This window comes from Crinia signifera, chromosome 6 (assembly GCF_055691185.1).
Source record: "Crinia signifera chromosome 6, ASM5569118v1, whole genome shotgun sequence".
NCBI lineage: Eukaryota > Metazoa > Chordata > Amphibia > Anura > Myobatrachidae > Crinia > Crinia signifera.
The window spans coordinates 224,009,476-224,036,516 of NC_139222.1; the positions used below are offsets into that span (position 1 = coordinate 224,009,476).

General features: G+C 43.9%; 1 protein-coding gene and 1 pseudogene across 2 annotated transcripts in view; both read right to left on the reverse strand.

Annotated features, from left to right (window-relative positions):
* LOC146009024 (solute carrier family 22 member 15-like) overlaps positions 1 to 27,041 on the reverse strand; it is a 297,660-nt gene that overhangs the window by 3,441 nt on the left and 267,178 nt on the right. The gene's annotated exons all lie outside the window — the stretch shown is intronic.
* On the reverse strand, positions 23,177 to 23,296 carry LOC146011616 (5S ribosomal RNA; annotated as a pseudogene).

Consider the following 27,041-nt stretch of genomic DNA (forward strand, 5'->3'; position numbering starts at 1 on the left):
AGAGTGCTGTGGTTTATTACACCCACGTTGCTTTTGTGGGTGTCCTGTGGCCGCTGATCAGTGACGTACATCACTGAACAGCATTTTTGGCACAGGGTTGATATAATTTTTTTGCTGCAGTTTTTTTAAATTGTTTTTTTTTTTGGAGAGTGCTGTGGTATTTTTTTTTTTTAAATTGTTTTTACACCCACGTTGCTTTTGTGGGTGTCCTGTTGGCTTTGAGCGCTGTTCAGTGACGGACGTTACTGACCAACATCTGTGCTCAATTTTTGGCGCAGGACCTTTTTTTTTTTTTTTAAACCCCTTCAATTATTTTATTTTTTCATTGGGATCAAATTCCTGTATAAAGTATTTTTTTTCTGCACTACATACACACTACACACTACATACCCCCCGTGTTGAAATAAAGTTTGTACCCCCCTACACTATACACGTGTTGAAACATTACACTTACAGAAACACAAAAATAAAAATGGCATCCCAAATGTCATCCCAAATGTCATCCCAAATGTCATCCCAGTCATCCAGAAGAATGTATTCAGCGGAGGAGGCATATGCCATGCTTGCCTCTGACTCTGACACAGCCAGTGATGCAAGCGGGGAATTTGAAGGATTCGTCTTAAGCTCCTCTTACTCCTCTAGTGATGAGGGACCCCCTCAAAGACGCCCCCGTAGAGCAGCTGAGACCCCCCCCCCCAAATGATTGATCCCGTATGGACCCCACCACCAGACAATTTTGAGCCCCAGGTTCCTGAGTTTTTGGCCATCCCAGGAATCCAATTTGATTCAACAGGTCTCAGAGAAATTGACTTTTTCAAATTATTTTGCTCTGATGATTTTATAAATTTAATGGTGGACCAAAGTAATTTATATGCCCAGCAGTTTATTGCTCAAAACCCCACGTCATCATTTGCTAGGTGGACCCCTGTAGATGCAGTAGAGATGATGACGTTTTGGGGTCTGGTGTTACATATGGGCATAGTAAAAAAGCCAGAAATTAGGCAATATTGGAGTACAGATGTTCTGTACAGCACCCCATTTTACCGTATGGCCATGACTCGGACTCGTTTTGAGACAATCCTTAAATTTTTACATTACACCGATAATGCACAGTGCCCACCCAGAGATGATCCCACCTTTGACCGGCTATTCAAAGTCAGGCCGGTCATTGATCATTTCAGTGCCAAATTTGCAGAGATGTACATCCCTGAAAAATTTATTTGTATCGACGAGTCCCTTATACATTTTAAAGGAAGGGTTAAATTCCGCCAGTACCTTCCCAGTAAGAGGGCAAGGTATGGCATAAAAATGTATAAACTGTGTGAAAGCACCTCAGGGTACACCCACAGGTTTAGGGTATATGAAGGGAAGGATTCAAGAATTGAACCGCCAGAATGCCCTCCCTCCCTCGTAGGTGTTAGTGGAAAAATTGTCTGGGATTTAGTGTCCTTATACTGACAACAATTCATGGAGACAGTACCACCTCCATCCCTGTACGAGGTACCAGTACCCACACCTCAAAACCTAATTGTATCCTAGATTACAATAAGTACATGGGCGAAGTGGATCTTTCAGATCAGGTACTGAAGCCGTACAGTCCCCTGCGGAAAACAAAAATCTGGTACAAGAAGCTGGCCGTGTATATCATCCAGATGGCACTGTATAACGCTTACGTGCTATTCCGTTCTACCAGCCAGAGGGGGACATTTATGCACTTTCAAGAGGAAGTCATAAAGGGCCTAATATTTGGGAACCAGCAGGCAGAGGGCCCCAGTACTTCTAGTACTGGCCCCCGTATTGTACCAGGGCAGCATTTTCCGAACGAAATCCCCTCCACTGCAAGAAAGGGCAGGACACAAAAAAGGTGCAAAGTTTGCTATAAAAAGGGAATAAGAAAGGATACTATTTTCCACTGTGAAACTTGCCCCGACAAACCCGGCCTATGTATAAAGGAGTGTTTTAAAATATACCACACATCTATGGATTATTAGGTTCATCATTTCACCATGCTTCGGGGGTCTTGCTAATGCCACATAGCACCCACCATTCATTCCACCAGAATCTGAGCTGCAAAATCCAAAAATCACTCCTTCCCTTCTGAGTCCTGCCATGCACCCAACTGGTATTTTTTGGTCACATATGAGGCATTGCCATACTCGGGAGAAATTGGGGCACAGATTTTGGGGTGCTTTGTCTCCTTCATTCCTTGTGAAAATGAAAAATTTTGAGCCAGAACTGCATTTTTGTGTAAAAAATGTAATTTTTCATTTGCACAGCCCAGTTGTATCAAAATTGGTGAAACCCCTGGGGGTTTGAAATGTACACTATACCCCTAGATGAATTCCCTGAGGGGTGTAGTTTGCAAAATGGGGTCACTTGTGGGGGGGTTCCACTGTATTGGTGCTTCGGGGGTCTTGCTAATGCGACATAGCACCCACCAACATTCCACCAGAATCTGAGCTGTAAAATCCAAAAATCACTCCTTCCCTTCTGAGTCCTGCCATGCACCCAAATGGTATTTTTTGGTCACATGTGAGGCATTGCCGTACTCGGGAGAAATTGGGGCACAGATTTTGGGGTGCTTTGTCTCCTTCATTCCTTGTGAAAATGAAAATTTTTTAGCCAGAACTGCATTTTTGTGTAAAAAATGTAATTTTTCATTTGCACAGCCCAGTTGTATCAAAATTGGTGAAACCCCTGGGGGTTTGAAATGTACACTATACCCCTAGATGAATTCCCTGAGGGGTGTAGTTTGCAAAATGGGGTCATTTGTGGGGGGGTTCCACTGTATTGGTGCTTCGGGGGTCTTGCTAATGCGACATAGCACCCACCAACATTCCACCAGAATCTGAGCTGCAAAATCCAAAAATCACTCCTTCCCTTCTGAGTCCTGCCATGCACCCAAATGGTATTTTTTGGTCACATGTGAGGCATTGCCGTACTCGGGAGAAATTGGGGCACAGATTTTGGGGTGCTTTGTCTCCTTCATTCCTTGTGAAAATGAAAAATTTTGAGCCAGAACTGCATTTTTGTGTAAAAAATGTAATTTTTCATTTGCACAGCCCAGTTGTATCAAAATTGGTGAAACCCCTGGGGGTTTGAAATGTACACTATACCCCTAGATGAATTCCCTGAGGGGTGTAGTTTGCAAAATGGGGTCATTTGTGGGGGGGTTCCACTGTATTGGTGCTTCGGGGGTCTTGCTAATGCGACATAGCACCCACCAACATTCCACCAGAATCTGAGCTGCAAAATCCAAAAATCACTCCTTCCCTTCTGAGTCCTGCCATGCACCCAAATGGTATTTTTTGGTCACATGTGAGGCATTGCCGTACTCGGGAGAAATTGGGGCACAGATTTTGGGGTGCTTTGTCTCCTTCATTCCTTGTGAAAATGAAAATTTTTTAGCCAGAACTGCATTTTTGTGTAAAAAATGTAATTTTTCATTTGCACAGCCCAGTTGTATCAAAATTGGTGAAACCCCTGGGGGTTTGAAATGTACACTATACCCCTAGATGAATTCCCTGAGGGGTGTAGTTTGCAAAATGGGGTCATTTGTGGGGGGGTTCCACTGTATTGGTGCTTCGGGGGTCTTGCTAATGCGACATAGCACCCACCAACATTCCACCAGAATCTGAGCTGCAAAATCCAAAAATCACTCCTTCCCTTCTGAGTCCTGCCATGCACCCAAATGGTATTTTTTGGTCACATGTGAGGCATTGCCGTACTCGGGAGAAATTGGGGCACAGATTTTGGGGTGCTTTGTCTCCTTCATTCCTTGTGAAAATGAAAAATTTTGAGCCAGAACTGCATTTTTGTGTAAAAAATGTAATTTTTCATTTGCACAGCCCAGTTGTATCAAAATTGGTGAAACCCCTGGGGGTTTGAAATGTACACTATACCCCTAGATGAATTCCCTGAGGGGTGTAGTTTGCAAAATGGGGTCATTTGTGGGGGGGTTCCACTGTATTGGTGCTTCGGGGGTCTTGCTAATGCGACATAGCACCCACCAACATTCCACCAGAATCTGAGCTGCAAAATCCAAAAATCACTCCTTTCCTTCTGAGTCCTGCCATGCACCCAAATGGTATTTTTTGGTCACATGTGAGGCATTGCCGTACTCGGGAGAAATTGGGGCACAGATTTTGGGGTGCTTTGTCTCCTTCATTCCTTGTGAAAATGAAAAATTTTGAGCCAGAACTGCATTTTTGTGTAAAAAATGTAATTTTTCATTTGCACAGCCCAGTTGTATCAAAATTGGTGAAACCCCTGGGGGTTTGAAATGTACACTATACCCCTAGATGAATTCCCTGAGGGGTGTAGTTTGCAAAATGGGGTCACTTGTGGGGGGGTTCCACTGTATTGGTGCTTCGGGGGTCTTGCTAATGCGACATAGCACCCACCAACATTCCACCAGAATCTGAGCTGCAAAATCCAAAAATCACTCCTTCCCTTCTGAGTCCTGCCATGCACCCAAATGGTATTTTTTTGTCACATGTGAGGCATTGCCGTACTCGGGAGAAATTGGGGCACAGATTTTGGGGTGCTTTGTCTTCTTCATTCCTTGTGAAAATGAAAAATTTTGAGCCAGAACTGCATTTTTGTGTAAAAAATGTAATTTTTCATTTGCACAGCCCAGTTGTATCAAAATTGGTGAAACCCCTGGGGGTTTGAAATGTACACTATACCCCTAGATGAATTCCCTGAGGGGTGTAGTTTGCAAAATGGGGTCACTTGTGGGGGGGGTTCCACTGTATTGGTGCTTCGGGGGTCTTGCTAATGCAACATAGCACCCACCAACATTCCACCAGAATCTGAGCTGCAAAATCCAAAAATCACTCCTTCCCTTCTGAGTCCTGCCATGCACCCAAATGGTATTTTTTGGTCACTTGTGAGGCATTGCCGTACTCGGGAGAAATTGGGGCACAGATTTTGGGGTGCTTTGTCTCCTTCATTCCTTGTGAAAATGAAAAATTTTGAGCCAGAACTGCATTTTTGTGTAAAAAAAATAATTTTTCATTTTCACTGCCCAGTTGTACCACAATTGGTGAAACCCCTGGGGGTTTGAAATGTACACTATACCCCTAGATGAATTCCCTGAGGGGTGTAGTTTGCAAAATGGGGTCACTTGTGGGGGGGGGGGGTTCCTAACTTTTAGCATCTTATGGTGCCTAGAAACCTACATGGTGCCTAAAAAATAATCTCATAAAAAGGAGGCTCCAAAATCAAGTAGGTGCTCCTTCTATTATGAAGCCTGTGGTTTGGTCAACGTGCACACTAGGGCCACATATAGGATATTTATGAAAACAAAAGAATTGGGGGAATAAATTTTTAGTCACATTTCTCTAGTAAAATCTACTGTGTTCCTTAGAAAAATTTATTAAAATTGCAAATCTGCAAAAAAAATGAAATTTTGAAATTTCACCTACACTTTGTTTTAATTCCTGTGAAACACCTAAAGGGTTAACAAACTTCCAAAATGCTGTTTTGAATACTGTGAGGGGTGCAGTTTTTGAAATGGCATCATTTATGGGGGTGGCTCACATACAAGTCCCTCAAAGTCACATCAGAACTGAACTGGTCCCTAAAAAAATCAGTGTTTGAAATTTTCTTGAAAATTTGAGAATTTGCTATTCATATTTTAAGCCTCCTAGTGTCCAAAAAAATTAAAAGGAGGCTGAAATAATGATGGCAACATAAAGTAGACATATGGTCTATGTTAGTTATTAACTATTTTGAGTGGTATGATTATTTGTCTCACAAGCAGAAAATTTAACATTTTGAAAATTGCTAAATTTTCCATTTTTTTACGACATTTTGGTATTTTTCACAAAAAAACACAGACTGTATCGACCCAAATTTACCACTAACTTGAAGTACAATGTGTCACGAGAAAACAGTCTCAAAATCACTGGGATAAGTAAAAGCAAAAAAAAGTTATCCCCACTTAAGTGATACATGTCAGATTTGAAAAAAAGGGCTCTGTCAGGAAGGCAAAAACATGCTGCGTCAGGAAGGGGTTAAGTGTCTGGCAGCCTGGTTTTATCTTTTAAATGATTATTGAAAAATAAAGGCAGAGTAACCAGAGCCTGTTTCTTGCAGGCTATTGTGCCTTAAGCCCCTTAATCTCTAAAATGCCCTGTAGTGTCATTCTATATCAATTATTGTGATCTGCACTCATGGATATACAGTAGTATTACTGTTTACACACTGGGTAGAAATCTCAGGACCAATTCTTCTATTTCTAGTCCTCTATGCTGAAAGTAATTCTTAATGCTCCCTCTCATTCCATATATTTACAGATTCCTCCATGTGCTTTAGAAACCTGTTTACCTCTAGAAGCCTATTATTCATCCCACTTGCCGTAAAATGCCTCTTCGCTTGTTACTCACCTCTCAGTATCCACATTTCTCTTAGATCCCATACAAGATGCTCCTCAATCCACAATGGGTACTCCTGTGAACACTAATACCAAACACAATGGCTAATAAACCAAAATATGTCAGTGGTACCAAAACTTTATTAGTATCAGCATTTTTTTTTTCCCCAAATATATTTTATTGAAGCTTGAATGACGAGACAGTATACATGCATGAAAGTGTACATTTATACAATGCACAAGAGTGGTCAAACAATAGATTGTACTCGCATATCTTGTAATCGTCTGAGGCATTAAGAGGCTTCAAGATATTTTTTAATTTTATATAACTAACCTAGTCACAAGAACAGCACACGCACATCTAGGATACTAGTTTATCCTTTATAAAGCAGGTTGTGTGGTCCACAACAGACTAATCTATACACATATAACACAGGGTTTCATACAACAACAAAATGTTATAACCTGTGTTTTGTCTAGAAAGATGTGTGTGTGTGTGTGTGTGTGTGTATAGCAAAACTTATTTTTGTCCAAAACAGAGGACAAAATAATATAGACAACATTAATAAAACAAACCTTTGGTGCCCACCCGGTTCCCAAGGCCGCCGATCCATCCACAGGGCATTCCATCCATGGAAGAGGCTCAAGTAAGAAGAGGAAGAAAGAGTATCAGCATTTTTAACATCACCTCTAGGCTAAATGTTTCCGTATTGAAAAATTCAGATAAAAATATTAAATGAAGTAACTTATGTTACCCTTAGTTATTTGGTGGTGGGCATGGTTGTGCTGGTCTTTGTCCACATATTTTGCCTATCATACGGTCCATCAATAATTTGATTTGGTCCCAGAATCCCAACCGGTTGGTCCCAGAATCCCAACCTGTTGCACACCTGCAAGTTCCCCTGTGACACTCACTTTGGGGACCACTGAATCAAGTGGTAATCAAGCTGCTTTGTTTTAAATGGGAGGTGGACATTGAAATCAGATTCTCAGGCCAGATATCAAGATCAAAGGCCCAATTCAGTCATGATCGCATGGCTGCAAATTCGCACAGTGGACGATTACATATACACTACGCATGCATACGGCACATAGAACACATGTGCAAGGCAGTCCTGCGATGACAGCCTGCTACTTTTTAAGTAAAAGTGTCAAGGTCATTGACAGGAAGTAGGCGTCTGTGGGTGGTAACCGGACATTTCATGGGAGTGCCAAGTAAAACGCTAGATGGGTGGTAACCGGATGTTTCATGAGAGTGCCAAGTAAAACGCTAGATGGGTGGTAACCGGATGTTTCATGAGAGTGCCAAGTAAACCGGTGGATGTGCAAGAAAAAAACACTGGGGGTATTACTGGAAAACACTAGGCATGCCCAAGCCTTTTAGGTGAGCGTGTGTGACATCAGCGCCAGACAGGATATACATTTTTTCATCGCATTGCCTAATAAGTCTCTGGCTACTCTGAGCCTGCGATGACTGGTGTCCAATGTAACAATCAGTTGATGGTGAGCCTGTTACAATAGATTTTGGATAGGGATGCCAATCCCTGTGCATCTTTTCAATCCCTGGATTTTTAATCAAAGTAGTGATGAACTTTAACCCCCCTCTCACCCCAAACCAGTTGCCCCACAGTGTACTTACCAGCAGGCAGACAGGCATGTAGGAGTTGGTGCGGCGCAGAGGAGAGGACCCGGGCATGCAGCTGTCAGCTGGGCAGGAGTTAGTGCACTGCTGAGGAGGACCCAGGTGTCAGGAGCAGGGCAGGAGGCGGTGCACTGCCGAGGAGAACCCGGTGTGCAGCTGTCAGGAGTCGGGCAGGAGGTGGTGCGCTGCAGAGGAGGACCTGGGCTGTGCAGCACATAGGAGAGGACCCGAGCTGTGCAGCACAAAGGAGATAACCCAGGCCAGAAGCAGTGAGGGGTGCCGGACGGCTCCCCAACAGTCGGGATTCCGACAGTCAGTACTCCGACGTAGGAATCCCAACTGCTCCCTCGTGGGGGTCCACGACCCCCATAGAGGGAGAATAAAATAGGTGGCGAGCGCAAGGGGCTTCATTGCGCTCCCCATGCTGTGCAGTCGGGATTCCGATGTCTGACTATTGACTTTCGGTATCCCGACTGTCGGAGTATTATACCACACCCGCAGTGAGATGTTGTGCAGAGGAACTGGGCCATGCGGTGGGCAGGAGGCAGTACGGTGATCATCAGGCAAGGGGTCGGGAGCAGCTGGGCTCAGACACTGTCCAGCATTAGATTTGCTGATCCTGGAATCAAGACCTGGAAGGTCCAATCCCGGGATTCAAACCCGGTGTTTTTAGGGCGAAATACCAGGATCCCGACAATCCCATTTCCAGGATTGACCACCCTAGTTTTGGACATATTCACATGGCTGCAAATAATTGTAGCCATACGCATCTGTTCGCACAGCGATGACATTGATACACAAGGTGGAAATTCACTCTAGCAAGGTGGCTTAACTGAACGCAGGGCCCTGCAAATTCATGGCCTTGCGATCAAGTCTGAATCACCCCCCTAAGTTCAGTCTCAATCATCTTATTCAGCAATATCTGGACAACCGGGTAGCTCAGCAGGACAAAATGTGGACAAAAGAATCAACATGGAATGGAGAAAAACAAAGCTGAGAGCCATTTAATCCTCAATCCATAACTGGTAGATGGGTTGACGGTATCTAGATCGACCATGTTATGGTCAACCACGCCTAGTTGAGCGTGTATAGTTAGACACCTAAAGATAGTCAACAGTAATGAAAGTTAGACACAAGCATTTGACGAGAACGTGATCTACAGACACAAGGTGTACACGAGTGTTTCACATTGTTTTGCTTTAGACAGGCTTGGTTCATATTTTACCATCCAAGTGAGCATACAGATAGTTTATAATATTGTGCCAAGCATAGTGAGCACACTCAACAGGAACTGGGCGGGCAGCTGACATCCGGGATGCCCGCTCCCCACAACTGCATCACCAGGCGATGTGCATGGAAATGCCCAGCATTTTCTTGCTGGCCCCGCCCACAGTCTTGGGTGCGTGTACCGGGAAACACTCTGCACATGCGCACAAAGGTGCATGCTCATGGAGGACCAAATTAACAAGAGTAACCCCCAGTATGTAATATCAATATTAGGATTCAAAATTGTTGTTGGGGAAAACACAAATAGCTTTAAGTTAAAATATTATGGAAATGTAGACGCTAAGAGCATACCCTTAGTGAGGAGACTGTTAGAACAGGCATTCAGATATTCATGTGGGTCTGTCTAATAAATCATCTATATGATTCTTGTAAGGCTTAAATAAAATCAAACTCAAATTAATGATAGCACAGCAACAGGCACAAGAGGCAGAGGAGAGCCATAAGGAGGTGTAGGTGTCGCATAGAAGGCCCAGAGCCTTAACTAGACATTTTGTTGGGAATCGGCCATAGACGCACATGTAAATCTAACATGCATGTCTATGAAGCCAGGCAAAGCCTATCAGGAACAATGTTCCCTTGAAGCTTGCTTCTGATTGAGTTCACTGGGATTCTTGGGGCATTCACTGGGATTCTTGGGGCATTCTTGTGGAGGAGCCGCAAGAATAAACACCCTTGCGGCTTCTCGGTGCATTTGGTTTTGGGTCAGCGTTTGTTTTAAAATGCCAGCTCCTTCCAAGGCAGGCTACGCTGTGTATCACTGGTTTCACTAAGAGTTCCAACGCCGACAACCTCTTAGAGAAATTGATGGAAATCATTGCACAGTGGCTTACCCCACTTATACTCTCCTGGGGATTTGTGGTATCGGACAATGGCAGTAATATTGTGCAGGTATTACATATGGGCAATTTCCAACCTGTGCCATGTTTTGCACACATAATAAATTTGGCTATGCAGCATTTTCTTAAAAGTGACAGGGGCTGCTTCTGGTGCCCCCAAAATTGCGGGACACTTTCTCCATTCTGCCACTGCCTGCTGTACACGGGAGTGTCATTAAAAACTCCTGATCCTGCCCTGCCATCACCTCAAACAAGAGGTTGTGACATGCTGTAACTCCACCCTCTTTATGCTGCATGTCACGTTCTTAGAAGCACCAGCTGTAGTGTAACGGAGGCTGGGTGCTTTAATGTAAGGATGTTGCATCCATGACAGAAGGGAGTGAAACAATAGAATAAAATGGAATTGATTTAATAAAGATATTGCAAACAAGTGATACTGATGACACAAATGATATACTGTAGATATGAAAATGTAAAAGTCAATTGTTCAATAAGTTATTGTAGAATATGATGATGCTTGATACTTGAAAAGGTATTGTAATATTGCTTGAAGAATTGAAGAATAAATGAAGAAGAAGGGAGTTGATCGGATACTTGAAGGATTGTATGTTGGAATGAAGATTGAAGAAACAATTGGAAGATTGGATGGTTGATTGGAAGTTCGGAAGATTGGTTGAACGATTGGATGACTGGTTGGAAGATTGGATGATTGGTTGGAGGATTGGAAGATTGAATGATTGGTTGGAGGATAGGATGGTTGAAAGATTGGATGATTGGTTGAAGGATTGGAAGATTGATTGGAGGATTGAAGGATTGAATGAGTGGTTGAAAGATTGGATGGTTGGTTGGATGATAGGATGATTGGTTGGATGAAGAATATAAATGAAGAATATGAATAAAGACTGTCCTTGCTGGATTGGATCGTGGCTGCAATCAGAGGTAACCTTGGATATGACCGTCAGGAATGATGAGCAAGATAATACCCCTTTGGGGGGGTTAACCTTGCTTAATCCACTTTGGCGGCAGAGGAGTCCATGGTACTTGAATAGAGCAGTGGACGATCAGCAGGAGAGACGGTACTTGTGTATTTTGGCGGCGCCCCCCATCTCCATCGCGCAATGTTTTAATCGCATCGCATGCCATGCCATGCACCCGATGGCATGCGATGCAACGCGATTTTTGCCCCCTATTCGATGAAAGATTGTATAAGCACCCTAAAGGGTGCTTTTAAGCACCCTAATGGGTGCTTACAATGTTAAATGCACCCCCACGCCACCCCCCCACTATAAACGTGAACCCGAAGCGTGGCGAGCGCAGCGAGCCCGCGAGGTGCGGCGGTACACGTCCTCCGACCTTTTCATACCCCCACTATCCACGTCGGCGTGGAGTTGAGAATAGAAAGTGTGGCGAGCGCAGCGAGCCACCGAGCCCGAAGCGTGGCAAGCGCAGCGAGCCCCGCGAGGGGACGCGGATACCTGTGAAGCCCGCGAGGGGACTCCGATACCTGTGAAGGTATCCGCGTCCGCTCGCCACGCTTCGGGCTCGGTGGCTCGCTGCACTTTCTATTCTCAACTCCACACCGACGTGGATAGTGGGGGTATGAAAAGGTCGGAGGACGCGTACCGCTGCGCTCGCCACGCTTCGGGTTCACGTTTATAGTGGGGGGGTGGCGTGGGGGTGCATTTAACATTGTAAGCACCCATTAGGGTGCTTATACAATGTTTTATCGCATCGCATCGCATTGTATGGCATTGTATGCCATATACAATGTCATACAATTTTAAAATTGTATGGCATTGTACAATATTGCGCGATATCGCGTCGCATCGCATACCTTATGGTATGCGATGCGATGGGCGCCGCCAAACTACACAAGTACCGGAGAGACTTCCCTTGAAGACACGCAGGCTTTGTAGTGGGAACTACAGTCAGAGCGGAGCAATGATGCATAGGGTTAGACATCATTGTACTGACTGCCGGTCTAACCCGACGATTGGTCAGCCCATTACCAGGGGGCGGAGCCGCACAGGAGAGGCTGAGGGAACCAAAAAGATGGTGGCCGCCAGAGAGGGCGACAGGTTAGAGCCGGCTGTGATTGTGCGCAGCTGCGCAAACGCCGGCATTCAGACCCTGGCCTAACCAGGCACAAACACACATGGCAACTCAGGGCCCACATCACTCATGCCCCGCACGGCACCAGGGCACACAGCACCGGCGTCCCCATGCGGAGACAGCGTGGACACATGTACCCCACCAAGGCCAGGGACACAAGCAGAGGTGAGTGCCATGGTGTTACATATGCGATTAGAGAGCCTAGGGCTGGGCACAGAACAGTGGATTTGAGTGAGAGCCATGGTGGATGTGACACTGCAGAGGATGGAGGAGCAGTAAAAGGCCATTCATGCCTACATAGCCACCTACTACATAGGCAAAGGAGCGGGGATGCACCTGACTCAAGTACAGTGGAGAATAACTTCCCTGTTTTGCAAGGTTCTCCAGGAATTTGAACTTGCCACACGTGAAGTCAGTTCCGACACTGCCAGCTCTTAAATCAGGTCATTCCTCTCATCAGGCTGTTGCAGAAGCAGCTGGAGAAAGTGAAGGAGGCACTAAAGCGTTGCGATTCCACAAAGCATGTACTGTAGCTCTTGTGGATGAAGCCCTTCATACATTTTGCCAGGATATGAGGGTGGTCAGTATATTAAAGTCAGAGGAATACATTGTGGCCACTGTGCTCGATCCTTGGTTTAAAGCGTATATGTTGTGTCTGTTTCCGGCGGACACAAGCCTACAGTGGTGCAAAGACCTGCTGGTCAGGAGATTGTCATCTAAAGCAGACCGTGACACGGCAACAACTCCTCCTTCATTTTCTCCCACATCTGTGGCTGCAAAGAAACAGCTCAAATTTCCTACCCAACCCACTGGTGGTGATGCAGGGCAGTAGGAGCGAGTTTGGACATTTGGTCTGTACTGAAGGACCTGCCAACAATTGCTGATATGTCCACTGTCTGCATACGATGCTGTAACCATTGAAAAAATAGTGGAGGATTACTTTGGTGACAGCATCCAAGTAGACATGTCAGGCAGTCCGTACCTGTACTGACAGGAAAAAAAGGCAGTTTAGAGGCCCCTATACAAACTGACTCTATTTTACCTGAGTTGTCCCCCCTCCAGTGTGTACTCTGAAAGAGTTTTAGTGCAGCTGGGAACCTGGTCAGCGAGTGGCGTAGGAGGTTGCTTCCACAAAATGTGGAGAAGTTGATGTTTATCAAAATGAATGATCAATTCCAGCGGGATAAATTGATAATCTGTGAGGATGAGGATGTACTTACTGAAGGGGGTGAGAAATCAGAGGATGAGGACGACATCTTGCCTCTGTGTAGCCAGTTTGGACAGGGAGAGATCATTTGATTCTTTTTTTGTGGGGGCCCAAACAAACCAATCATTTCATGAAACACAAAAATGGTGATCCTTATGGCGCTGAGTTCCCCTCTCTGTATATACTGCTAGGTACGTTATCCCAGTGTCAGAAGGGGAGAAAAGCGAAAGAAACCTTTTTGTGCACATAGGGCACCTACTTTTGGTGAGTCTACTCCATACTATTTCTTGTATTGATGGTTCCAGTGTGAAAGAAAGAAATATCCGTGTGTGAGGGATTTCATAAAGAAACCTTTACGTGCACATAGGGCACACCCCCAAGGTCAGTCTGTGGGTCAAAGTCTAACAACCAGACTGAAGGAGTGTCATCAGAGGTGAGACCACCTAGGATAACGTACCTAGCAGTATATACAGAGAGGGGAACTCAGCGCCATAAGGATCACCATTTTTGTGTTTCATGTAATAGTAGAGATTCCAGGAATCTCAGGTTGATCTTGGGCTGCAGAGCTCCAGGCGCAGTCATTGTCTTCAACAAATTTTTTCCATAAACCAATCATTTCAGCCACAGTCCTGTGGCAGACCCTGGCGCTGAAAAGATTGGTTTGTTAAAGACAGTGTGCATGTCCTATTTATACAACATAAGGGTGGGTGGGAGTGCCCAAGGACAATTCCATCTTACAGGTTTTTGTGTGTATTATGTGCTCTTAGGCCTACATTTTCAAACTGCCATCCTGACTGCCGCTGCAGTGCCACTTCTTTTTGGGCCACGTGCTTGTGCCACCCACTTGTGTCGCTTAGCATACTTATCCAGCTACCTTGATGCAACCTTTTGGCATTAAAACAACATTGTGAGGTATTCAGGATAAAATGGAAATTAGTGGAAATTAATGTTATTGAAGTTAATAATAGCGTAGGAGAAAAAAAAGTCTGCGATTTTATATAGACTTTACTCATTCCTTGGTCCTATTATTGTCTTTGAGCTAATCCACTCCACACCCTATATTTTTAGCTCAAACAACCCCTGCTGCTTATAGAATAAAGTGTGTGAGCAGGGCCGGCGCCACCACTAGGCAGCTCTAGGCATTTGCCTAGGGCGCCGGCACCTGGAGGGTGGCAGTTCGCCCCTCACCCCCAGCACTGTGGTACCTGTGTAAAACTGTGGTACCTGTGTAAAAAAAAACTTCAGTCCCTGGCGTCCCTGCTGAGTGCTGGTGCGTGCAGGGGTGTCCGTGCTGCCGGGGGAGCCTGCGGCGCTGTTATTGTGTATAAGCTTGTCGCACCCGGCGGGGTCCCTACAGTGAATAGAAAATAACTAGCGCTATGCGCGTGGCGGCGCCGGAAGCGCTAGTTATTTTCTATTCACTGTAGGGACCCCGCCGGGCGCGACAAGCTTATACACAATAACAGCGCCGCAGGCTCCCCCGGCGGCACGGACACCCCTGCACGCACCAGCACTCAGCAGGGACGCCGCGGACGCAAGATTCTTTAAACAGGTACCAACCTTACCTTCCCTTCCCCCCCCCCCGGCACCGGGGCGCCCCCACCCCGACTCGCCTGGGGCGCTCCGGTGCCTTGCACCGGCCCTGTGTGTGAGACATGTTCATGTGCTGCAATGTGGTCCCTTATAGCATTCTGAAGAAAATATATAGAAAAACAAGAACAAGTTCACCAACCAACACAAATTTAGCACAATGATGTCTGTAGAGATGGAAATAATACTTTTCTCTATATAAATGTCTATTGAAAAAAATAACTACATCTTCTACAGAGGTTATGGATGATTTTCTGCCAGACATCAGAAGACACAGACGCGGAGCTTATGTCGTTGGCCTACGGCAAGAAATTGCAAACATAAGAACAAGTATTGACTACACTTCGCAGCACCTTAGTCTTTTCGATGATTTGTTTAAGAGAGACTTAAAAAGAATATTTTCAAATGAATTATATTACGGTATTTCTGATTACAGCTGACTGTTTTTTTTTTTATCACAGCATAAGTAAGGTTTATCTAAACCTTTGAGATGATGTTATCAGTTATGCAGGGACAGTACAGTATACACATAGGTCTGTATGGAAGACTTAGGGTGCCTATACATGGTGCAGTTGTACCGTGCGATGCGCGCTCCCACGGGCATCTCATCGCACAGTACAAAAAAGTATGTACTGCACATACTTTTTGTACTGCCTTCTGATCGCATTGCATGCAAATCGCATGCAAAATGCATGCGTTGCGATGCGATCCAGCCCATAACGGGTGCGATCATCCAACCGTGTATGGGCACCTTAAGAGACAGATTCAATTAGTTGTGCTGCTAATTGTTAGCCCCAAGTTATTCAATTAAGGGTCGCTAATGGTCAGAAATGTAATCTGCTGGAAATAAATATCCAGAAATAATCATACTGTCCATACACACTTGATGATTTTTAGCTCAAATTATTTTTTCCGTTATGAGCTACTTTGAGCTCAAAATCGCCTAAAGTGCTGATGCGCGCTCCCACAAAATTGTTGCCCATCATCCGGTATTATAAGATGAGTGGACCAATTTCCATGCTCTGGAAAGTGGTTCACCCCCCATGAAAATTGCTGGGCTGGGTGAAAATCGCTCAGTGTGTATGCACTGAAAGCTTTATTTGCCAGCAATTATCTTGACATCATTCATGGGAAAAAAGGCCCAGTTTATATGCAATTTTAGTGTGCTGTCTTATTTACTTCAATCCTAGGTGGTATTCAGGCATGATCACTGCTGTGCGAATTCACATGGCGACTGATTATCGAAAGACTGCACATGCATACAGATCGCAGCACACATGCGCAAAGCCAAAACACAACAAATATCAGTGATTTTTTTCATTTATTTGAAACCAGTTTGCCGTTTGTGTGTGGTAACTGGCAGTTTCAGGGAGTGTCATTAAAAAAAACACAGGTGTGCTCAGGTGTTTCTTAGGGAGGGTGTGATATATCAGATCCGGCGTCGATCAGCCTGTCTCTGTCGCAGAGTTGTGGAAGGTCAGAGTTACGCAAAGACTGGAGAAATCTTTCGATGGTGAGTGAGATGCGAATGGATTTGCAGATGGCTGCTGATCAGGGAGGGGACGCGTAATACCTGTGAAGTAATGCGCGTCCCCTTGTGGGGCTCGCTGCGCTCGCCACGCTTCGGGCTCGGTGGCTCGCTGCGCTCGCCACACTTTATAAAATCAACTCCACGCCAACGTGGATAGTGGGGGTATGAAAAGGTTAGAGGACGCGTACCGCTGCGCTCGCCACGCTTCGGGTTGGCGTCAATACTGGGGTGGCGTTAACAATGAGGGGGATTTGTCCCATACGGGGGGGTATGCAATAAAAATTGGGGTGTACGGTGTATTTTACATTGGTCCCAATGTAAAAATGGGTCTCAGGGACCATTTTACATTGATTCCAATGTAAAAATCGCGTCAATCGCGTCGATCGCATCGCATGCGATTTGGTTGCATGCGATCTAAGCGATTTTTTAGGTCCCGATCAATGCAATTAAAATCGCTGGCTCCGTGCTAGGAAACAACTACCAAGTTTTTTTAATATGTCAAACAGGTTCAGTTATGTTGTGAAGGGCAAGATTCACTTCTGTTTGTCCTCATATTTTATGACTAAAATACACAAGCTCTGGTAGGTTTATTATGCAAACTACACAGGGTTGCCTACTTTTAAAGTCTCCCCTCTGGGAGTAGCTCTTCGGGGGGGGGCATTTCGGGAAGGTAGACACTCCTGAAATTCCACGGTTCCATGGCGACAATGAGCAGAACATAACCAGTTACTGTACAGCATTCATTACTTTCGTTTTGCCATAAAAGACAATCTGTACATTATATGATTAGACACAAGGTGGATTAGTGAAAACCTCCTCCCTCTGTCTAGGTCAGGGATGGGGAACCTGTGGCTCCCAGCTGTTGTTGAACTATACATCCCAACATGCCATGCTACATTTTGCTATTTGGCCATGCCTAAACTGTTGCAGGGCATGCTGGGATGTGTAATTCAACATTAGCTGGGAGCCAAAGGTTCCCCATACCAGGTCTAGGTATTGTTAGTCCAATGCAGAATATAGCTACTAGGACATCAGTCATTCCCGCAATACTACAGGAAGCAACCCTTAGCTCATGCCACTCCTACGGAGGTCATTTGAAGGTGTCATAATGTGATCAGGGACACACACACACAATGTGGCATAAAGGTGTGTCCACATACATCTAGCCTCCTGGCATGTTAAACGGCTCTTTCAGTCACACCATACTGTGTAGCCACTCAATAACACCAAGTGTCTTTTCATGCAACCTTTTTACATTAAATGTATCTCATTCATAAAATGGTGTCAATACAATGCACACAGCTTATACAAATTCAAATGATACACAGCATGCCTATATTCTGTGTGCCAGCGGCTGTATCTGTATATACTGTATATGCTACATAAATGTGTATGCAGAGACAGGCGCAATCGTATACTGAATCTAGGCATTTATATAATATAAACTGGCGGTCATACACATGGTGGCATATAATGTGAATTAGCAGCATGCACAGTGTGGCATATTATGTAAATTGGGGCATGCATAGTATGGCATATAATGTGAATGGGCGGCATGCATAGTGTGGCATATAATGTGGATTGGTGGCATGCACAGTGTGGCACATAATGTACATTGGGGCATGCATAGTGTGGCATATAATGTGAATTGGCGGCATGCAGAGTATGGCATAAAATGTAGATTGGTGGTATGCACAGTATGGCACATAATATAAATTGGGGTATGCTTAGTGTGGCATATCATGTGAATTGGCGGCATGCAGAGTGTGGCATATAATGAGAATTGGCGACATCCAGAGTGTGGCATATAGGCCTTTATTCAGATCTGATCGCAGTACAAATTTGTTTGGAAAATGGGCAAAACCATGTGCACTGCAGGTGGGGCAGATGTAACATGTGCAGGGAGAGTTAGATTTGTGTGAGTTATTTTGTTTGTGTGCAGCGTAAATACTGGCTGCTTTATTTTTACACTGCAATTTAGATTTCAGTTTCAACACACCCCACCCAAATTTAACTCTCTCTGCACACGTTACATCTGCCCCACCTGCAGTGCACATGGTTTTGCCCATTTTCCAAACAAATTTGTACTGCAATCAGATCTGAATAAGGGCCATAATGTGGATTGGTAGCATGCACAGTGTGGCAAATAATGTATATTGGCAGCATAAATTGTGTGGAATATAATATGACTTGGCAACTTGGTTTCTCCAAACAAATTTTGGATAATTTTGAAAATCATAAGAGACATTTTCCCAAAAAAAAGGGGCTGGAAAATCTTGCAATAAAAATTGATCATTTGAAAAACATTGATTTCTCCAAAGGGCTCATTACAAATCAGAGATTAATGAACAGTCGATTTGTAAAAATTATTGAAAATCAACCAAAGATCAAACAATTGATCAAATGGTAAGCATTTTTCACTTCTAAATCACATTCTACTGCCTAAACTTTTTAATAGTTCTGCAGCTCCTAACAATACAGAAGTGAGCAAAAACACATAATGAATTACAGTACAAGACAATTTAGGACAAGTACATGGTAAATAAGGATTGTTGCATCAGGGGACAGGACACTGAAGCAATCATCAGGGTGGCAGATTTTTTCTTAATTGAGGGATTATGGGTAGCGATGCTACTCACAGCAATTACCTTTATGTAGTGATGGACAGTCAGGCACCATTTCTGTCACAGCCCTGATCTGGCATCTCTGTTTAGGCTGCCATGCTGCTTGGCCATAGAATTACTGGAGCTGACAATTATCAGAGTACAGTATACGCAAGTGCACTTCAAAAGGGCAGATGCTTTGCATTTGCATGGCTCCGCTGGGCATCTCTGTACTTTTCAGGGTGTTTTTTTTCTTTTTGTATAACTTCACACGTCCTCAGCATGTACAATTGCCGTAGTGTCCGTCAATAAATAAAACAGCTCAGGAGGCACTGCACAGGCATAACGCTATCAGAAATGTACACAAACCAGGCATACCACCAGTCCAACATCTACATCAGATTAAAAGTTTTGTCTCTAGAACACCTCTCAATGTTGGCTGATCTTAGTTGGAACAAAGATTGATCTTTAGAAAATTGACCCCTTTGTCTAGGTCTTCGTAATTGTAGGTGATGAGCAACAGCACCAGCTGACAGTGTGTTAGAAAGGAAGAGGTCACAGGATACAGGATTTGATATGTTCAAATAAGCTAAAGGTGGTGAAAAATATGGATTTGGAGGACATAACCAGAGACTGTGCCCCAATTACAGCTTTTTGTTTACAAAAAGAAAAAAAAAAGGGGGGGGTAATTCACATTTCCTGGGGTGACCAGACTTCTAGCTAAAGTACTGATTGTCCCATAGTTGCAGGCCATTGAAGTCGCCCCTCTAGCAGAAGTCTGGAGAGGAGATGCTGCTAGCCAATTTGGGGGGTGGGGCCAAGCTGTCAATCTCAAGGCCCCACCCCCAAAATGTTGTGATTAGGAGGTCCTAAGGGAGGGAATAGGGCTAATTGACACACATTTGCATAACTTAGTTCAGCCAATCTATATGGCGCCATAATTCCATGTAGAATCTCCTCACCTTGCCCACTTCACTAGGACACTTCCGTGGCTTCAGGCGGACTGCATGAAAAATCAGGAGTCTCCCGCAACTTGCGGGATAATGAGCAAGTATGGGTTATGCATTGGTGAAAAAAAAAGCTATTTTGCAACAGAAACCTGTCTTTGTGGTGTATTTAACATAACACTGATGCCTTAGAAAGATAGCGGGTATTTAATTTATAAAACATTAACTACAGCAGAGTTTGCTTAGAATAATGCTGAACGTAGTTCTGATGCCATTCTCACAAATTACACACATCAGCTTTCTTCCCTGTTTCTTTCTATTGCCTTTTTCTCTGCCAGCTGTCACAGAAAGACGTACAAAAGATCCCAGAGTGGCTTCATGCAACACTCCAGGAAGCTCGGGCTTGCTATAAAAGGTGTCTGGCAGACAAATATCTCTGATTACCATTTGGTTTGGCTGTCAACCATGAACATGAAATTAAAGATTCAGGGCGAACTTAGCAAAGAGCAGTTTTGTATGCAGTTTGCAAACTGTCAATATCGGATGTTGTTTTCTGAGATAAACCGTAGTCTGGTGATTCAGAACCCAATCCACATCCTAACTGCAAACATTGTAGGCAAAATGCTAAATCAGATGTGGATTGCCTATGTGGGGTACAATATGAGATGTAGTCTTCCCAGCTTGGCAGGACAGGTGGATGCTATCCCGCAAGGCAGACTTGTTTTACCACAATTACAGAAAATAAAATCCCTACAGGCAGCAGCATGAAATAACATTCTTAGGGACAGGCTGAATGAGAGCTTTCAATCAGATGGGGAGTGGGAAAAATCAGATACAAGTGTGCTGGGAGTACGTCTGTGATGGAGAAGGTGATTGAGGCAGCAGGCATTATGTTGTTCTGTGCTGTGGGAGAAGTAGATGTAAAGGGTTTAGAGAGAATAAATATGGACATAGTAAGCAGAAGCAGGAAATTTACTTATAAATGAGATTTGTTGCTGCAGCATTTCTTTGATACGTGTATGTTCTGGAGCAGAGCTTCGTGCCCTCTCCACCCTCTAACTTCAGTCTTTACAATTCTTCCTACTAAATATTTGTATTTATAGACAGATGGACAAATGCGGGCAACCATATATGTGGAGTAATATAGCAGAGTGCAATTCATCGGCTGCATGAAACAGGGAGCAGCCAGCAGAAAACTCCATTCCAATGACAGAATCTCCGTAGCGCTGTCAGACATGAACAATTCAGTTGATAAATATGAATAAGAGAAGATATGCAAACAGCAAAACTATGGCACACTGTAAACCCACAAGGTCAAGAAGTATACAATAGTGTATGATACAATGGGGGAAATTTACTAAGATGTGTATTCTACTTCACGTGATGTTGCTATCGGCAACCAATCAGAATCTACTCCTTATTTATTTAGTACCCTCTAGAACAGGGGTCCTCAAACTATTTTGCTCTGGGACCCCATCAGACAATAAAAATAATTACGGGACCCCAGCAAGTTACTGCAGAAGGTCATCACATCACATGTGTAGGCAGCAGGCAGCACATACATGGCAGCATTGTGGAGGCACAACATGATGTGAGGAGTCTGAAGTAACAGACAATTCAACAGATCTTTCAGAATCCTTGAATCATTGACTGAGATTAGAAAAGACATCAGCCTGATGGTCAGCAACATGGAGTCGTGACCCGATGCTGAGAGGGTCAGGACCCACAGTTTGAGAACCGCTGCTCTAGAAGATAGTAGACAGGATGTGATTGGTTGCCCATAGCAACATCACCATACCCTCCAATTGTACCGATTTAGCAGGTACAGTACCATTTTTTTAATGGTCTGTACCAGCAAAAAATAACTGTACCAGTTGTACCGATTTTCGACAAGCTCGGGGTTCAGGTGGCAGCCGCTTCAACAGTGCAGCACCCGTTCCCAGTGGTGCCTTGGTCACAGCAGCCGCGTCATGACATCAGCATAAGGCTGCCGCTGTCCATGACACGGTAAAGGATGCCCAGCGCATGCGCCGTTGATATATCCAGACGTGGCTAGAGGCTGTACAATGCAGTGCTAGGATTCGGAGCGGTCGCAGCACAGCACACGAAGGACCTGCAAGGAGCATGGTGCTAGAATGCAGACAAAGGGGGAAATTTACTAAAGGAAATTTGTAAAAAATAGGTGTATTTGTATCCAGAAATACACTTATTTTTGACATTTACTGTCCCGAAAATACGGCAATTCATATTCGTATTGATAGCACATCAATACGAAAACGAATTGCCATATTTTCGGGATAGTAAATGTCAAAAATAAGTGTATTTCTGGATACAAATACACCTATTTTTTTTTTTTTATTTCCTTTAGTAAATTTCCCCCAAAGTGTGAAGACAAATATGTGCAGTGACAATATGGCTGTGGGTCGGCACTGGCAAATGAAATTTTTTTCATTAACAATTAAGTACGTACATATATATATATTGTACCAACGTTCTTACCGCACAGAGGTAAAATGAAAGGCGGTGTCCGGTTGGTGGTGCTCCCAAAGAAAGTTCAGCAACAAAACTGAAAAAATATTTTGTCACAAGGGTGACAAAGGGAGAACAAAAAGGTTTTTGGGGCACACTTAAACAATTAAATGGATTGGATATCTTAAAATTTTACTTTTATTAAAGAACTTTTGCTAAAATATCAGTACGCGTGACACTTAATGATAACAATAACAATATACATCATGACCATGATATATACAGGATAATAGTCACAAATGAACTCTTGGTGGCGAGAATGATTCTATTGAGTACACTGTGCGAGGTAATACTTGAATATCGTTGAGATGAGTTAAATGGTACGGACAAATTTCTTGACCAAGTTTCTCACTGAGGTGAACTTGACGCGTGACACTAAACCCCTGTATCGGTGGACTTGGCGGTATGATTTTACTATAATTTATTGCTTGTGGTATTATAGATGTAAGAGGAGGGCAGACAAGGTATAAAGAGATGATTTGCTCCTTGACCAAGTGGGTTCTGTAATCTGGTGTATTACCGCTCCTGGTATTCCCAGTCGGTCACCCTTACGAGTACTAACCCGGCCAATCACTGCTTAGCTTCTGAGTTCGGAATGGGAATCAGGCGTACCAGTGATGTATGGCAGTAAATGCACCAAAGGATGCTTTTTGCTGCAAAGTAAAACCTAATCTTCTGTTGCCAGTGGCATTGCAGAAAGATCGGGGATACCTGCAACAAATGAGAGAGCAGCGTAGACAGATGAGATAAGATCAGGATGTGAGTGTCGTGGAATCCCTCTTCTGCTATTCACCATCTGTCGTTAGGCATCGAATGGCGATTGAGAGTGATAGGGATGTCATGGTAGCCCCATCAGAATGAGGGGAAAAAGGAATTCTTAGTAGTTCAGTGGCAAATAAGCAAATAAATTGCTCAGCATCAAGTGAAAGATTAAATGGCAAACAAACCAATAGATTGCTCAGCAGCAAATAAAGAATTAGCTATCCAGCAGTGCAGGTATATGCACAGATATAAAGATGATAACAAGCATGTGGTGCTGCAGAAATAGAACATAAATATGTACCACGTAATGGATTGGGGTAAGCGGGAAATGAATGTGTAGCCACTTGGGGTTAGTCGGGCAGAAAAGTGGACAGCTGGGGAGAGTTTCACTGCGCCCGCTCTGTGGTGTGTCTAAGCTAGCCACGATCATTGGATCATGCCTGCTATACACAACCACTGGTGTAGCGGAAGGCCAGGGTGAAATCTGTCTCCACCCGGTGTATAAAAATAATAGGTTTTTTTACAAGCGCTGGAGGGATGAGGGTGGGCGGGTACCGTAGTAGGAGTACAAAGGCAGGTATACTGATAGGAGCAGTAAGAGGAGTAGGTAGAAATAAAGGTAAATAAAGCCAGAAAAAAATGAAATAAAATAAAATAAAATACAAAATAAAAAATAAATAAAAATAAAAATAAATAATAAAATAAAAATAAAAATAAAAATATATAATATAAAAATATCGAAATAAAATAAAATCAATCAAACTAAAATAAATGTATAAGAATAAAAATAATAAATACAAAATAAAATAAAAATAAAATAAATATAAAATAAAAATAAAATAATAATAAAAATAAATAAAACAATAAACGCGACCAAATTAAATGTTTACACTCCTTCTTGGAGTTTATAGAAGCAGTCCAGTAATAGTAGAGAGTATGAGGCTGGCTTACCCTGCACTAAATTGTGTACTGCCGCAAGACGCAGGCTAAGTACAGTTCTGCCGGAGTTCCGGAGTTTCTTTTACAAGTGACGTCACCTGCCGGCTTCTGCCTTGCGCTTGTAGCGGCACTGGCGGGCGGCTTGCTCTATGTCTCTGTCTCCGTCTGGGGGGCTTCCTGGTTCATCCAACGCGTTTCACACATCGGTGCTTTGTCAACCCGGTGTATGCTGCAGGTACCTGGCGTGAAAGGGCGGGCTGCGTGGACCGGGATTTTCCTTCTCCGACCGTTACCGCGTTCAAGCTCGGGTTGGGGGCGTGTCAGAGGCATCTATTTTGACACGTGTTTCGCCTAATGGCCTATTGGCTTGTTCACAGTGACCTTATACCTATGTCTACTTGAATAAGTAGCAGACCCTATCAAATGAGGTAGTGCTTAATTAACTCACGTACCGCACTTGCAAATCTGAAGCACTTTACCAATAGATACTCACCCACATGCATGTTTTAATTTCCATGCATTCTTGCTTGAAAAATATATTCCCTTGGGTGTAACCTGGCACTCAGTGACACCAGTACTCAGATCAGATACATCACTCCATTTTGGAGACTTGGGTACATTCCTAAAAATTCCTTTTTCCTCTCATTCTGATGGGGCTACCATGACATCCCTATCACTGTCAATCGCCATTCGATGCCTAACGACAGATGGTGAATAGCAGAAGAAGGATTCCACGACACTCACATCCTGATCTTATCTCATCTGTCTACACTGCTCTCTCATTTGTTGCAGGTATCCCCGATCTTTCTGCAATGCCACTGGCAACAGAAGATTAGGTGTTACTTTGCAGCAAAAAGCAGAAGCACATATAAGCCTTCTCACGACCTGAGTAGGATCTCATCCTTTGGTGCATTTACTGCCAAACATCACTGGTACGCCTGATTCCCATTCCGAACTCGGAAGCTAAGCAGTGATTGGCCGGGTTAGTACTCGTAAGGGTGACCGACGGGGAATACCAGGAGCTGTTATACACCGGATTGCAGAACCCACTTGGTCAAGGAGCAAATCATCTCTTTATACCTTGTCTGCCCTCCTCCTACATCTATAATACCACAAGCAATAAATTATAGTAAAATTATACCGCAAAGTCCACCGACACAGGGGTTTAGTGTCACGCGTCAAGTACACCTCAGTGAGAAACTTTGTAAAGAAATTTGTCCGTACCATTTAACTCATCTCAACGATATTCAAGTATTATCTCACACAGTGTACTCAATTGAATCATTCTCGCCACCAAGAGTTCATTTGTGACTATTATCCTGTATATATCATGGTCATGATGTATATTGTTATTGTTATCATTAAGTGTCACGCGTACTGATATTTTTGCAAAAGTTCTTTAATAAAAGTTAAATTTTAAGATATCCAATCCATTTTATTATTTAAGTGTGCCCCAAAAACCTTTTTGTTCTCCCTTTGTCACCCTTGTGACAAAATATTTTTTTCAAATATGTGCAGTGGTCAGGAGCACATCACGGGTGCTTTTTAGCACCTGTGATGTATGGCATGCATCCCCCCCGGCTAGAGGCTGTGCAATGCAGTGCTGGGATTTGTAGTGGCCGGCCGCAGCACAGCACATGGAGGAACTGCAAGGAGCACGAGTCGATTGCCCAGTACACATTCAGAAAAGGGGCGTGACCACACCCATTTAGCATGTGGCCACGCCCACTTTTTTAAAAATGGGTACCGGTTTCTGCCTTTCAGATGATGAAGGGTATGCATCACATGTGAACTAGAATTCACATCTTAGTAAATTTCCCCCAATATGTACTGTAGTGATCCCTCCACGATCACGGCAGGGCGCCGAAATAAAGGGGGCACTTTGAATGCAGCGGCTCGGGCATGCTGATGTCACTAATATGGGTGGGCCCACGGACATAAATTATGTGGGTGGGCCCGCTGATGTCACTAATGTGGGTGGTCTGCTGATATCGCTAATGTGGGTGGGCCTACTGACGTCACTTATGTGGGTCACCCACTGTGGTCTCTACTGGTGGCGTGTCTGGCACCTACGTAGGGGCATGGCATTCCCTAAGAATGCCGGACAGCAGCGGCAGGGATGGACAGTTCCAGCTGTTTAGCAGACACTATTTAAGCCAGGGAAAATAACAAGCCTAATTACGTTGAGATAGATATGCCGAGTTGTCCCACACTGGTATGAACAGGGATCTGAAAGGTGATTTAATTTTTTATATTGTCACAGATTTTAAGAGAGAAAGCAAAAACAAAGATCTCTGCTCTAGAGGGTATACCATTCAGACAGAGGAAGAGACAAATGCCCTTATTCAGATCTGATCGCAGTACAAATTTGTTCTCAAAATGGGCAAAACCATGTGCCTTGCAGGTGGGGCAGATGTCACATGTATATAGAGTGTTAGATTTGTATAAGTGTTTCTGTGCAGGGTAAATACTGGCTGCATTATTTTTACACCGTAATTTAGTTTTCAGTTTCAACACACCTCACCCAAATTTAACTCTCTCTGCACATGTTACATCTGCCCCAACTGCAGAGCAATTTTGAGAATAAATTTATATTGCGATCAGATCTGAATAAGGGCCAGGAATTCAAATCTATGCGATGGATTTTAATTGCTGCTCAGGGACAGCAAATTGCCTT